Source organism: Lissotriton helveticus, chromosome 9 (genome assembly GCF_964261635.1).
Source record: "Lissotriton helveticus chromosome 9, aLisHel1.1, whole genome shotgun sequence".
Taxonomy (NCBI): Eukaryota; Metazoa; Chordata; class Amphibia; order Caudata; family Salamandridae; genus Lissotriton; species Lissotriton helveticus.
This window is the reverse complement of record NC_136070.1, coordinates 610,811,974-610,824,360: the sequence shown is the minus strand read 5'-3', so window position 1 is coordinate 610,824,360 and position 12,387 is coordinate 610,811,974. Positions and strand designations below refer to the sequence as shown.

Below are 12,387 nucleotides of genomic sequence, written 5' to 3'. Positions count from 1 at the left end.
GAAATGATGAGGTCTGAAAATACATACATTTTTATCTAGAATACACACCATTGAATTTTGATCAACATATATTAATACAACCAAGCAAAAGTTTATAATTTAATATGCTGGGCTGCACACAAGAGAGCTACTTACAGGTGGGTGGAGAGCTACCAGTAGCTCATGAGCTACTCATTGGAGAAGCCTGATCTATGGCCACCTCCTTGTTTTTTGTGGGCTAGGTAGGGAAAAACAAACACACGTTGTGATTGCCGACATACCCAAAATCGTCAATCATGTCAGTGATTGCATGCAATGCATGCAGTCCAACACAAATTAATACACACTTGGGATATCTTTCAGGTCCTCATTATACAGGAAGTCTTCTCTTCATATCATTGTCATGGGCGGACGCTGTGAACCCGGTGGCAGAGGGTTCTAGGCCAGTTGCGTGTGTGTCGTGTGTGGAGTTTGCTCTTAGCTGCACCAATTTTTAACCATTTAAATGCTTGTATTTTTATCCTGTGCACTTTGTCTGGCCCCCGCTCCCCTAGCCCCGGTCGACACGGCTTGGTGCCGATTGATCGGAGGGCTGACGGGGTTGTCGGGCGCCATCTTGGGAGCCTCCTCCCAGGTCAGCGCTCTAGTTTCCTGCGCCTTAGACCTCTTAAGCCCCCCCTCATGCGCACACGCAGCGGACGCTGTGAACCCGGTGGCAGAGGGTTCTAGGCCAGTTGCGTGTGTGTCGTGTGCGGAGTTTGCTCTTAGCTGCACCAATTTTTAACCATTTACCTACTTGTACTTTTATCCTGTGCACTTTGTCTGGCCCCCGCTCCCCTAACCCCGGTCCGACACGGCTTGGTGCCGATTGATCGGAGGGCTGACGGGGTTGTCGGGCGCCATCTTGGGAGCCTCCTCCCAGGTCAGCGCTCTAGTTTCCTGCGCCTTAGACCTCTTAAGCCCCCCCTCATGCGCACGCGCAGCAGACGCTGTGAACCCGTGGCAGAGGGTTCTAGGGCAGTTGCGTGTGTGACGTGTGCGGAGTTTGCTCTTAGCTGCACCAATTTTTAACCATTTACCTACTTGTATTTTTATCCTGTGCACTTTGTCTGGCCCCCGCTCCCCTAGCCCCGGTCCGACACGGCTTGGTGCCGGTTGATCGGAGGGCTGACGGGGTTGTCGGGCGCCATCTTGGGAGCCTCCTCCCAGGTCAGCGCTCTAGTTTCCTGCGCCTTAGACCTCTTAAGCCCCCCCTCATGCGCACGCGCAGCGGACGCTGTGAACCCGGTGGCAGAGGGTTCTAGGCCAGTTGCGTGTGTGTCGTGTGCGGAGTTTGCTCTTAGCTGCACCAATTTTTAACCATTTACCTACTTGTATTTTTATCCTGTGCACTTTGTCTGGCCCCCGCTCCCCTAGCCCTGGTCCGACACGGCTTGGTGCCGATTGATCGGAGGGCTGACGGGGTTGTCGGGCGCCATCTTGGGAGCCTCCTCCCAGGTCAGCGCTCTAGTTTCCTGCGCCTTAGACCTCTTATGCCCCCCCTCATGTGCACGCGCAGTGGACGATGTGAACCCGGTGGCAGAGGGTTCTAGGCCAGTTGCGTGTGTGTCGTGTGCGGAGTTTGCTCTTAGCTGCACCAATTTTTAACCATTTACCTACTTGTATTTTTATCCTGTGCACTTTGTCTGGCCCCCGCTCCCCTACCCCCGGTCCGACACGGCTTGGTGCCGATTGATCGGAGGGCTGACGGGGTTGTCGGGCGCCATCTTGGGAGCCTCCTCCCAGGTCAGCGCTCTAGTTTCCTGCGCCTTAGACCTCTTAAGCCCCCCCTCATGCGCACGCGCAGCGGACGCTGTGAACCCGGTGGCAGAGGGTTCTAGGCCAGTTGCGTGTGTGTCGTGTGCGGAGTTTGCTCTTAGCTGCACCAATTTTTAACCATTTACCTACTTGTATTTTTATCCTGTGCACTTTGTCTGGCCCCCGCTCCCCTAGCCCCGGTCCGACACGGCTTGGTGCCGATTGATCGGAGGGCTGACGGGGTTGTCGGGCGCCATCTTGGGAGCCTCCTCCCAGGTCAGCGCTCTAGTTTCCTGCGCCTTAGACCTCTTAAGCCCCCCCCCTCATGCGCACGCGCAGCGGACGATGTGAACCCGGTGGCAGAGGGTTCTAGGCCAGTTGCGTGTGTGTCGTGTGCGAAGTTTGCTCTTAGCTGCACCAATTTTTAACCATTTACCTACTTGTATTTTTATCCTGTGCACTTTGTCTGGCCCCCGCCCCCCTAGCCCCGGTCCGACACGGCTTGGTGCCGATTGATCGGAGGGCTGACGGGGTTGTCGGGCGCCATCTTGGGAGCCTCCTCCCAGGTCAGCGCTCTAGTTTCCTGCGCCTTAGACCTCTTAAGCCCCCCCTCATGCGCACGCGCAGCGGACGATGTGAACCCGGTGGCAGAGGGTTCTAGGCCAGTTGCGTGTGTGTCGTGTGCGGAGTTTGCTCTTAGCTGCACCAATTTTTAACCATTTACCTACTTGTATTTTTATCTTGTGCACTTTGTCTGGCCCCCGCTCCCCTAGCCCCGGTCCGACACGGCTTGTCGGGCGCCATCTTGGGAGCCTCCTCCCAGGTCAGCGCTCTAGTTTCCTGCGCCTTAGACCTCTTAAGCCCCCCCTCATGCACACGCGCAGCAGGCGCGCCAAAGGCAAGCCCGTCTGCGCCCGTCAGCGGCCGGCCGGGGCTAGGGGCTAGTCACTATGCCCGTTTTATTTCTTACTCTGCCGCCCAACTTTGTTCATACCAGGCTCCCTGGCCACTTCACCCAGCCGCCCTTACACGGGTTACAGAACTCGGCCTGGCTCGGAGGAAGCCTTCATGTACTTTCCCTGTCTCCCTTCCTTCCCCTGTCCCTCCCTCTACCGCCCCTTCCCCAAACCTTCCCTTCACTGACCCTACACCCACTAATTTGGTATACCTTCTGAACACTAGGTCAGCAGTCAAGCATCAACTTGAGCTGTTTAATCTTTTGGAGTCACATAACCCAGACCTTCTGTTCCTGACAGAAACATGGTTCCGCACGGACTCTCTTCCTAACATCTTAGCAGCTCTTCCCCCCTCCTATCTTATTCTCCGCGCAGACCGTCCTGAGGGAAAGGCGGGGGGCGGGGTCGCTTTAGTCGCCCGTAACAACCTTCATTTTCAGGTACTTCCCGCCCCTACCATACCAGCGGTCGACTATCTAGTCGTGCGCTCCACTTTCTTTCGTATCCCTATTACGTGTGTGTTAATATACCGCCTTCCACAACCCAGCCAACACTTCATTCCAGCTATTCAAGAACTACTGGCCACTCTAGTAGTTAACAATGCTTCGGTATTGATTCTTGGGGACTTTAATTTTTGGCCCAACGACCCGGCGGAAGACGCCACGTCTAGAGATTTCACTCAGCTTCTTCTTAGTTTTAATTTTGTTTCTCAAGTCCATATTCCTACCCATTCCCGAGGTCACACTTTAGACCAAATATGGACTCTAAACATCCCAGTCACTACTCCCATTGCTGTGCCTTGTACGTGGTCTGACCATTTTTTGATTTCTTTCTTTTTAGATCTCTGTCCTGTCAAAAATGCCTTCCTCCCTAAGAACACCTGGGCTAGGAACTGGAGTAGTGCAGACATCCCTTCCTTGTGCACTTCTCTGTCCGCCACCTGCCCCGACTTGGAAGGCTCTACCTTGCCGTCTCAAATAACCATCTTAGACGGCTGGCTCTCGAAGGCTTGTGACCAAGTGGCCCCATGAAGCGTGTTACTACCAGAAGGGCCCACCAAGCTAATAAGTGGTTCACCCCTGATCTTAAAGTAAAAAAACTCGAAGCACGCCGAGCAGAACGTGCATGGAGGCTTGCTTACTGTCCCACCCTAAAAATTCGCTATACTTCCATTCTTAACGAATACAAAAGAGCCATCCTTACCGCCAAGATCGAAAATTTTCGGGCAGGATTCTTGCAGCCGAGAATCAACCAAGAGAAATCTTTGCCACCGTTCAAGAGTTGGCGTCCTCTGACAGAACATCTTCCAAGACCCCTCAGTCTCAATCCTTCTGCGACTTACTCAATGATTTCTTCATTGAAAAAGTCGCATTAATCAAGGCCAACATACCCCCCCCCATTCCCCTGCCTTCTGTGACTTCTCGCCGTCACCTAATAAATCCTACTTGACTCACATACCCCTACTGACTAAAGAAACCTATCTCCCTCTGTTAGCCCGGGTCAAGTCAGGTTCCCCCACTGACCCCTGTCCGGCCCACGTGCTGCGCAGGGCCTTTTCAGATTGTTACATGCCCTTTCTGTCCCTTCTTAATGACTCACTCCGGCAGGGCATTTTCCCCGCCACTTACAAAGCAGCCACTATCATCCCCATTCTAAAAAAGTCTGGATTAGATCCCTCTTCCCCTTTAAATTACCGCCCCATCTCCCTTCTCCCTTTCCTGGGCAAGGTCCTTGAGTCCTATGTCACCAAGATGCTCAGTTCCTTTGTCGAGGATAGCGGTTTCCTTGCATCATGTCAGGCAGGTTTCCGGCCCGACACTCCACTGAGAAGGTTGTTGTCTCGGTCATAGACGAACTATGAGAGGGGCTGGACTCCAATACCCCTCAGGCCCTCATTCTTTTAGATCTGTCCGCCGCTTTTGACACGGTTGATCATTCCATCCTTCTCTCCCGTGTCAAGGCGGCGGGCATAGGGGGCCTGATGTTGGTTTGGATCAGCTCCTTCCTGAGCGAGCGTACCCAAGCAGTCCGCCTGGCCGATTTCACTGCCTCCCCACGTAAGGTTCAGTGCGGTGTCCCTCAGGGATCCTTCCTTTCCCCTTTATTGTTTAACCTCTACATTCTGCCCCTTATTTCTGCACTTCAAGAGATGGAGGTCACGGTGTACAACTACGCCGATGACCTCCAGCTCATCTTCAATCTTTCTCACTCCCCTACCACCGCCCACAATATTCAATCCGTAATGCTGTATATCAGGGACTGGATGAATTCTAATCATTTAAAACTAAACCCGGACAAGACCGAATTAGTTCTTACCGGAGGTAGTCCAGCCCCTGGTCCCCCAGCTTCTGGCCACCTTCCTTAGGTCCCCCACCCTCACCTTCACCTTCCGCCAAAACACTTGGGATCACTCTAGATCAACACCTCACACTTCACCCCCAGATTATTTCTACATTCTCCTCTTGTTCCCTTACCCTTCGCACTATCCGAAAAATCTCTCGTTTCTTTTCTCCCTCCGCACTAAAACTGATTTTGATGGCGATGGTTCTATCGCGCCTGGATTATGGGAATATTGTGTATAACGGTGTCCCTGCCAGTGCCCTTCGTCGCCTTCAACTGGTGCAAAACCAGGCGGCCTGCCTGATTTTCGGGCTACCCAAATCTTCTCATATCACTTCCCTCCTTTTTGTACCCCGCTTTAAGAAAAGCAGGTCGGGAGGCTTGAAATTCTCAGTACTTGCCCCCACCTTTTGGAATGCACTCCCCAAACCTGTTAGATCTGCCCCCTCCTATATTGAGTTCCGCAAGGCTCTCAAGACCCATCTTTTTCACCAAGCCTTCCCATCCTAAATTCCGCGCCCCGCTCACTGGGTTTCCAGCTTCCCCCCAGCGCCAAGAAACCACATGGTAAATGTGCGCCTTATAAATTTCTGTAAATTCAAATTCAAAGCTTCAAAGATTTGTGAATGGGGTGCACGTGAAAATCCAGAATGCCATAGTAAAGATCACCAACATGTCTATCCAACAATAAACCATAACCACAATTTTTTCTTATGCTTGAAGTTAACAAATGTGAAGAATACATAATCAAGAATGCCAAGATTTTAAAAGTATGGCAACAAGACTAACACTAGTTTAACCTTAGTCTAACACTAGCCCCATTTTTGGTGCAAATTACACACTTTCTAGTTAGTTCTTTCACATGGTGCAGTCATTGGTGGTGAGTAGTTTGCGCCTGATTTCGAGTTGCAGTCTCTGGAATGGGGTATCATGTACAGTTTGAGTACAATTTCACAATGGCGGTGGTTGCACCAACTTTATATACAGTTTGCCCTGGTGAATTGCAGCATGTTTTATCTGCTGTAAACCACATCTGCAAACCCCTGCATTGGATACAATTTGCACCTTATCTGTAATCCCCTTTCGCTGTAAACAGGAGTTTTCACCCACTATGAGAACTGCCCTTAGTTTCAAAAAGGGCCAAAATTGGAGAAAAACAATTTCCACAAAAATCTGTTGTTTTGTGTGGAAAACATATTCCAACGAAAATTTGATGAAATTCATGGAAAAGTACACTGGACCCAGGGTGGAATCCTAAACACCCAGCATATATTTAAAAAGTCTTAAAGTTCTTCAAATTATTTCAACAGTAAGAAAAATTCATATAAAAGCAAAAAGTGGATAAGGAAGTAAAAAATTAAAAGGAATTGGGATAGTCCGTTTTCAGTGTTTACCTTGACTTTGATTAGAACACATGAGGATTGGAAGTGATGCAAAAAGAGGGAAGAAACATGATTAATTAAGCACAGGGGAGGGAAGGGTGGTAGTTGGGACAGGAGGTACAGCGTCACAGAAGAAAAGGTGGTTAGCCATAAATTGAGGGGAGGGGGCATTGGGCACAGGGGTGGATGCTAAAAACACACAAAGGGCAGGCGAATATAACAAGGGGTTAAAGGGAAGACTAGCAGGAGGAATAGGATGAAAGAAATTTTTGTCTGTGGCGGTCAAAGCTAGATGTGACAGAATGGGAGGGATGTGCTCACGACCGTGAATAACGATGATGAGACATGCAGTGGCATTCTGTATCCACTACAGCCTTCTTAAAACTTTTTCCAGGAATCCTAAGTAGCTTAAGTTAGCATTGTCTAGTCTTCCGTGTAAGAGTGCGACCATCATAGGAATGTGACAGTCTTAGAATACAAAAAGCAGGATTTTCTTAAGAAGTTTAATCTACCAAATGCGGGTACTTGCAACTCTGGAAACCTATGGCTCAAGGGAGGAGGGACACAGGGAGTGTATGGGAGTTCCCCACCACAAACTGCCAAAAAGGAACCATGACAGTTTGTTTTACTACTGGGCATATAATGAAAACACAAGGAATGATTCTGAGTACCCCTGATCCACAAAAAAAGTCTGCTCTTCTTTTCTTCGGAGAAGAAGCAAAGTTTTCGACACTTGCATTTGTTGATGCTATAGAGGGGCTCTGATAATGTTTGGGTTTCATTTTGTAATGGCTCCGTCTGTGACAGCCTTTACTTGATATCCTTTTAGTCTTGTTTTTGAGTAACCTGCTAAGAATACAAGCATGTTAGAAAAGACACTGGTCAAGTGAAGTTTTGAAGCAAACGTTGGCCTATGCATGTGTACTATAAGCAAATGGAGCAGGCGCAAAAGCAGTTTGTAAGTGGAAGGTTGAACTCTTTGACAAGGTCGGCGTATGCACTGGCATTAAAGGCCAACTTCTAGGCCTAAGAATTGGATACATAGATCCCGAGCAGAAGCGAGTATGGAGGAATCAAAACAACATACTCTGGAAGAGAATCAAAAGAATGATGCATGGTCCATAAAATAGTCCATAAAATGTAATCTCCTTGGTGGGTCTCATCTCTAAGTCTCACAATTGCTGCTCTTTCCTCCCACTCTCCCTGTACCACTCACTAACTGTCCTCCAGACTTTGACAGGTGTGCCTAAACGTCAGGAGCAGGCTGTTAGCATGCCATCAAGATTTGTGGCATTGGTCATGCCACACTAAAACTCATATTTCAGTACCAGGGCACTGAAAGTTTAGGAAGCAGCTAATCTTGTACCAGCCAACCTAAGCCATAGGTAACCGCCTTCAAGTAATGGGCAAAAGAAGTGAGGTCAATACAAGATGCCAGCTGCACTCACATTGCAACGTGTCCTTTAATTTTTTAACATATCCTTCAGTGCATATGTCTATTCATTTGCCTATAAACCACATTGTGATACTCTTAAGATGCAGCTTTTATTTAATTTGAAAAGGTATCAGCAAGCTGTACATCAGAATAACCAAAGCCCCAGCTTGCTCCCCGCACACATCCTGGAAGAGTTCAGTCAGTACTTGTTAGTGTGCTTGAAGATTTGTTGATGATAACTATTGGCTGTTTCTATAGACCTTTACTTGTATAGACGCCTATGACTCTGTGACCAGTACTTTGTTATTTTTGTGTTCCAACTCTCCTCAATCTGGTGGACTCTTTTCCGTTACCAGTTCTACGTGTACAAAGATGGCATATAGATCATAGTCCATATGGAGAGGGATCATTATGCCTTTCTGCACATTTTAACGTGTCTGGCACCCAGTGACATCAAAATGTGCCAGACAAGCTGAAGTTACATGGCAGTGAGATTGAGAATTTTGCTCTGTTTTGGAAGGATGGTGTAGGATGTACTGGCCTTCATCAATGGAAAAGTGTCCTCATTCTTCTGATATTGTAAAGTAACTCTGGGGGAGCTACAGTTACATATGTCTGCTTATACTATCTACAGCTACTGAAGAGTGTTATTCTTCTCTGTGTTCCAATGGAGGATAGTGACCAAAGCCTTTGTTCTCATCTAAGCTGCATTATTGCAACTAATCTTGGCTTCAAACTCTTAAACACCAGATAGTTCAAGGTGTTGAAGCCTGCAAATTGTTGCCTTTTGGTCCTAGAGCACGTGACTAAAACTCACACTTTTACAGCTATTCTGTCACTTTGTGGAGAAGCACATAAGGCTTAAAGTTTTATGTCTCGTCCATTAAAACCATCTTTTGGTGTTTTTCAGACCAAAAAACTGTGCTGTTATATTTGTAAAAAGGCTCTTCACCAGCCTTGAACAATCAACTGGTTGCCCGACTGGTGAAATGTTTGAGACAGGATGGGCATGCCATTTCCTAGGAGGTATCAAATTTGGAGAATTCTTTGACAGACTAACTGTGTAATACAGATGATTTGAAGAGTTACATTAAGATCTGCCAGTACTGGGCCTAGTCCACTTGTGACCCTTAATTTAGCATCACAACACCTTACTTTGACCATTGTTTCTGTTTAATAAACAGCAATTTGAAAAACAGAAATATAAAATGTGCGTTGTCAGATATTTATCTGTTACTACATCTATATTTCGTACTTTTTTTTATATACAAACGTTCTTATCTTTTCCTGAGATTGGGTGCGTGCCCTTGAAAGAATTATGTTTTTAGTTATGCAGTATATATGCATTCAGTTTTTAATGGCTCGCTGTTTAATTAATTTACCACACTAAAGCATTATTCCAATTTGTCATTACCCTTTATATAGCATGGTTATTGCCATAAACGTTTTATCATTGTGACTGTAACTTTAGAAATGATGCATGCATTGTATTGGCTTCAGCATTCTACAAATAGTTGCATATTTGTTCATGTGCATTTGTGTATTTCGTGGTGTTGAATTCACTGATCATTATTTATGATAGTGTATTGCTATTAGACAGACTTCGCATTTTAAAAAAAAACATTTTATTGCATAAACAAAAACAAAAGCAACAGAAACAAGAGACAACAAAGTGCACTGCAATCTCCATTATTGTCAAAAAGAATTTCCCCCTTGGGTAAATTTACTCCAATGTTGTGTTTCTATCTAGGACCCTAATTCGATATTCCCGATTTATGCCCTTATATGGCTATAATAAATAATATCCTTATAAAGGCATAAGAATCATATCCATATTTAGTAATAGCCCATGCAGTCCAAATACAACATGGCTACTCCCCTAGACTCCTAGAAAGTACAACGCGTTCTTTAAACAAACCAAGCCTCCAGCAGCCCGGGAAATCCCCTGCTCTTGTTTTGATTTCCACAAGAACTCCTAGAGTCAGAAAGAACTGTTAGTTCTTGGTGACGTCTTATGTCCAACCTTACGTCAAACCCGGCACCTTTCAGGTATAAATATACCAACGTTGCCTTAAGCAAACACACGGTGGTTTGGAGCAGAGCGGCTATCTACTTGCCCGAGAGCCCAGCTGATGCGAGAGCCCATGGACGCCGCCCAACCCCTTTTGACGCACTGAGAAAGACGCTGTCTTTTTCTCCAGCTGAGAAAATCCAGCTCCAGTGTTTCCAGCCGCCCTTGCGGGTTGCTGGGATATCGAGTCCTGAGAGAGAGATACCAGACCTCCTGCTTTCTATTACCCAGGTACGGAGCTGACTAAACCATTGAGAGAATTCTTGATTCAGATTCCTTGGCAAAACCCAACTTAACTTAAACTGCTACTTACTTACTCCTTCCCACGTATCAGGCTTAGGTCAGGTACACCGGGGTAGGCGTAGATTAGAAGCACCAGTTGAGTACGTTAGTCAATGTATTTATGTATGTATATATTTTATCCATTTTAAAGTATCATAGGGCTAAGAAACCATATCAATGCTTTTACAGTATTTTTTCATAATACTCCTTTTACTGTACGCACTTTACTTTATACTAAGTATTGCAATTGTGGCAATTCATTTCTCTTGCATGAGAAAGAAGACTTCTCAATAAATAACACCTTTTATTGAAAACGCCCGTCTCTCTATTTCTCTGCACTCTGGTGAAACTAAGTACGCACGATTGACTGAGTGAAATAATTGTCTATTGTTTTCACACGACTCTAGAGATACACTCTTATTCTGAGGGAGCAAAGTTGTCATGTTTATGGTTGTCAGAAGCTAATCCCTACTTGTCTATCCAGGGAAGTTAAACTCCTCCTTGTTTATTCGAGAACGTTTCTAGTGACCTCTGAGCTAGCTGGCAAAACTAATTAAGTCTAATATAGTCAATAGAGACCTAGTCGACCTCAGTCCTACGTCTACACTGCTGTTTATATTATTCCAATGCGCAGAGCCTATTGGGAAAATAGGAACTACACTACACCAACATCCACATTTATATAGACAAGATTCAATTCATAAAGGGGCAGAGAAGAAAGTATAAAAATAATAAAAGAGCTTCATGAAAATTGTACAATTTATGTAGATGTAAGTTAAAAACACAATACACAATATAATTCAATAAAAATGCAATGATACATAAAAATATATAATATACACAAGTGGGAAACAGAACAAAGGAAAATATGATTCCTATTAAGCTGAGACAGATACAGAAGTCCAACACAAAATCAAAATCAAACTCTAATACATGAAATTGTTTTGGTTAGAGTCGTTGTTTCCCAGACTTAATGTATCATAACTCATGGATTGCATTGACGCGTTTCGGTGGGCATATATTTCTACAGAGCCATCACCTTCTTCAGGATGAATTATATGAATCCCACAAATACATTAAAATGCTTTAAAAAAAGGGGTTTACACCGAACCTCCAGATATCCAGAAACTTGCACCGCACTATCGTCGTGTGGTTGTCTAATGACCTTTAAAAGACAATGGTGTGTCCCACGGATAGCCTCATGGAATCCGAGATTATCCAGTGATACGCTGCGATAGTCTTCAGAATTTAATCTGGCTATTAAGGCCTTTAGTCCCGGACAGATTATCCCAGACGCCAATTTCCGTACGTTTAAAAACGGAGAAATGTGTGCCGAGTTACTTCGTAATTCCGTTCCACATAAATGCAAGACCGCCAGCAGCCTGCTAATTTCCAAAAAGACGGGTGGTCCGATAAAATGCCTCATTCTCACCTCGCGTGCTTATGACGGAACCACGCCGTCATGAGCCACGGGCGGTGTGTGCTCATGACGGCGTGGTTCCGTCATGCTGGGACCGCTCCTCCCACGTGGCACTAATTCCCTGCCTGTGCGGGCGAATTAATGAGCAGGCGTGGTCATGACGGAACCAAGCCGTCATGAGCACACGCCGCCCGTGACTCATGACGGCGTGGTTCCGTCATGAGCATGGAAGCGCCGCGCTCACCCCCAAGCCCCCCCCCCGCGCCGCTGTGGAATTCGCGGCGCAGGGAAGGGGTTAATAGGAATGTTTAGGCTCTACACCATTCAAGAAGCTTAGCAAGGTTTTATGATGTTACTGAAAATAATGAGAAATGTTGAGCGGGTCACCAGTTTCCTTTTATTCTTACACTTATATATTAGAATCACTGATGTTAGTGAGGGGAACAAAGACATCCACATTTTTCACTTTCACATGTTGCCCTCATTCAGTGAATATTTTGTACATGTATGCCAATTCTGAAAATATTTTCTAAACATGACATCCTATAGGAATAGACATTCTTTAGTAATGTATAGTGAATATTTATGCATGTATATTTCTGATAAAATGTTGTTGCCGTACATAAAACTAAAGCTAATCACTCATATGCCTTAAATATTAAATAATAGTCTTTTTAGTTCTTTTCTGCAAATAAAAGTAATCCCTTTGAAGGTATAGTGCAGGC

At 46.0% G+C, this 12,387-nt stretch overlaps 1 protein-coding gene across 1 annotated transcript in view; it reads left to right on the top strand.

Moving 5' to 3' along the window:
- Positions 1-12,387, top strand: part of SPTBN4 (spectrin beta, non-erythrocytic 4) — a 1,415,585-nt gene that overhangs the window by 75,973 nt on the left and 1,327,225 nt on the right.